We start from the raw sequence: 3,826 nt of genomic DNA on the forward strand, positions 1-3,826 counted from the left end.
AATAAATATTATTCTTACTAATAGAAATTAAATTTATCACAGCAATATACCTAATATTCATATACATAACAGTGCTGTGATAACTTTAATTTCTATTAGTACGAAAAATATTTATTAGTATAGTATACGATGTTAAAAGGCATACATCTTTCTATCTTATCTTGTGTATCTGCACATTCTCATATGAATGTATGTATACACATGTGCGCGTTCAGAAATTCAAAGAATTCGCACAAAAAACAGAGAGACGAAAGAAATAAAGTCACATAAAATAGTTGAGAATTCGCAAAAATGAAAGACAAACGAAAGAAAAATAATGCGCAAGCATACATAAGCGTACTGTACTTATTGACCGCATTATTTTTGTGTAAAACCTTGGAATTTATTCATTAAAATCACCACTCAGAAGTCGTTTTATCCGTTGTAAGCGAGCGATTTTCGAAGAAACATCATTTCTAATATGCCACAACACAATATTAGAAATGAAGTTCATAAACCTCACGCTGTCAGATAAAACGATATACCTCGTCATCGCGAGTCGTTTTCCAAAAAATTTAAATGAAGACTAACTACAGAAATGATCCTGTAAAGTATAGCCTTAATTTTTCAACGGCCAACGCAGAGTATTTCAACCAAAATATACGCAAAATATTTGAGAATTCGCAGAAATGAAAGACAAACGAAAGAAAAAGAAGCATAACTTCAATAATGCACAAGCATACAAACATACATATGCGCAGCAGCAGCAAGGAAAGAGGTAACAATCGGCGATCCATTGTATATTTCTTTCATGCATAACCAAACCATAATTAGGACAACGCAATACAAGTGTCAATGGTGGTCTAGGTGGTAAGCGCTTCAAAAGTTACGACGAGCACGTAGGTACGTAGGTTCGAATCCCAACAGAATTTATTTTTAATTGAATATGTCACCAACCAAAAATTGAAACATTGTTCTACAAAAACAACAACAGCATAAGCATGGCAACATTGTGTTGTTGGTAGAAAAGCCGAGCTGTGCCGAAAGAAACGAACAAACGATCGCCGATTGTCACCGCCTCCCTTGCTGCTCGAACATCTTCGCAGACAAGGTTGCGTAGATTCATATTGAACAAGGTTGTGAAACCTGAATCTATCGCAACCTTTTCCGAACTCGTATAAGAAGTATAACTTCAAAAATACAAGTATTTCGAGTAAATACTGAAATAATAACAAGACACCCAAAAAATTCCAAGGGGCCTTAAAAGAGTAGGAAAACGTTTTTAGCTATTCATATATATTCGACTTGTTCTTAACTTTTACTCAATATTTTTAAATGTGCTTCAAAAGCTTCAAATACGGCGGCAAGTTTGTGCTTAAAGGCTTCAAAGAGATCGGTATAAAAATTGAAGAGTCGATGCGGCACCACCTCATCTCAGGAAAGACCTATTCAATTTCAATCAAATTGAGTGAATAGTACTATCTGTTTTTCATATGTTACACTGTAAAAAGCGACGGAATCGGACTAAAGCCACACAATTCTTATTCCTTGGAGTGTTTCTTTCGCCAAAGAAGTTATCGGAGCAAAAATATGCAACAATAATGGCTTTGAGATATGTGTCATGTCTAAAAAGGTCTCGAAATCGAATCATAACCATTCAATCCCCAATTTATTGAATATGTGGACCACAGTGGCTATGGATGACTTGTAGCGAAAATAACGGTCAATCTTTAAGAATCGATATTAAAATTCAGTGGCTATGGATGACTTATAGCGAAAATAACGGTCAATCTTTAAGAATAGATATTAAAATTCAGATCGACTCTTTTCACGATAACAATGTGCCCTTGTGTGAAAAGTTCGTAAAATTTGCGCGTTTCTTAAGAATTCTATCAGTAAAAGTATTCTATAAAGAAATAGAATAGAAATAGAATCTAAATTGGTAAAGTTCTTAGCAGGATATTATTCAAGCCGAGACACTAAAAGTTAAATCAAATCACAGACAAATAGTTAATTGTTTAATTAAGTGGCAGCCCTTCTCAAATAATTGCAAAAAGGTAAGAAATCGCCGTTTCGATAATAATCTTATTCATATTTTTAAACACAATTTTCAAACAGTTGGCAAGCCTGAAATTTCAGATTTTCATATTTAGGCATAAACCGTCCGTAAATTATATTTCTACTAATCCTGAGTTAAAGTAAAGCATGTTGAGGCGATGAATATTCAGTTTTCTGCGTTTTTCATGTTGAAAGGAAAATAAATTTCAGTAATCCCTTTCATCACAAGAAAATTTTTCTTTATGTTATTCTATAAAACGGTTCACTTATCTCAATCATTGCTGTCTTATTATACACATTTCCATCTGCCACTTTAGTTTTTAATATTCCATTTTTAATTATTATTCATGCTAATCCGCTTGGGTCGGCTGTTGCAACCTACTCAACTTTTTCCGTAATTGGGTCAAAGCGGCAAATGCTTAAGTATTTATGTAATCTTTGCATTTTTGGGTAATTCGTCTTTTCTAAGTTTTGATTATTTTGATTTGACAAGCTTTATTTTATGGAAGTATTTAAATCTCTTCTACGCAACTCGAAGATTTGTTCTAACATTGGTATAAATTTCAATTACTCGTAGGATTGTTTTTGTTAAAAAGAAAATACGGCGAAAATTTTTTGCTATTTAATAACTTTATATTCCTTTTTTGTAGATAAAGTTATTCTATACACTTTATAAATGAAGTACTAAAAGTGTATTTATGGCTTAACTGAGTAAATATTAAAGCACACCTTTGGGCTACACACTTCATTTCATTCACTAACAGCACATACATATCTGTACTTCTCATACCAGTCATAAAGTATTACGCATATGTAGTCTATGCTTTCATCCTCATAAAGCAAATACGGCTGAGTCAGCTGACGTTGAGCAACACCAAAAGCTCCGTCAGTGCTGGAGAGAATAGTACGAACTGCAGAGCTAAACAGAGAAGATATTATCTTCTATTAGAATGTACGGCTGCGAACGTACGATATTGATATCATTGGTTTCAAAAATCGCGCCGTTAGTTCTGCTTTCTCCAGACTAATTTCATTGATCTTGGAACCAGCATTAACACCAACAACAACAACGGCAGCCTCGATCCAACGCAGAATAACTATGGCCAACAGGTGCTACTTCGAACTGAGTAGGCAATAGAGAAGTAAAGTCCCCTTTCGCCAAATTTTACAAGTCACTCATCATCGCCGTCCGTATGGTGCAGAGGCATGGACGATGACAACATCTGATGAGGCGGTCTTTTGCACATTGACAACCGCGAATAGCGCAATCGATGGAACGATGAGCGTAAGCGGTGTCTATGCTATTTCACTAACGACTTGTGAAAATTATAAAAAGTACGGTTTCGTTGTATCAAGGATGACATGATAAAAGAGTACCATTTTCCTTCATTTTCTTCTCAAGAATGTTCCCTGCGATAGAGTTTAGGGAACTTTAAACAGCTGATATCAAAAAAGATGCGATGTCGGAAATAAACCCGTTTGAAAAGACTGACAAAATCAACGCGAAGCAATATTTCAAAGAAGCACAGATAATATATACATTACGACTTATAATTTATTTCTAAAGGGTGCCCAAAAATTAACGAAAGATTTGCAGCCAATGTTGACTTCGAAAGCTTTACGAGAGTCTAACAGATCATGCCGTATTGAAAATGACCAAAACGACACTTAGAAATCATTTCATCCCTATAGGAAAAGAAATTAATTTTGAGGATGAGCCCTCATCTAAAAGGCTACAAAAATAGAGCCTATTGAAAGATGAAACATCGTAAATGCACTAAGTAAACAC

The 3,826-nt window shown here is 34.6% G+C and overlaps 1 pseudogene; it reads right to left on the bottom strand.

Annotated features, from left to right (window-relative positions):
• Positions 1-397: 397 nt before the first annotated feature.
• LOC120769827 lies at positions 398-600 on the bottom strand (annotated as a pseudogene).
• Between the last annotated feature and the right edge of the window lie 3,226 nt (positions 601-3,826).

The sequence above is a fragment of the Bactrocera tryoni genome, chromosome 2, assembly GCF_016617805.1.
Source record: "Bactrocera tryoni isolate S06 chromosome 2, CSIRO_BtryS06_freeze2, whole genome shotgun sequence".
Taxonomy (NCBI): Eukaryota; Metazoa; Arthropoda; class Insecta; order Diptera; family Tephritidae; genus Bactrocera; species Bactrocera tryoni.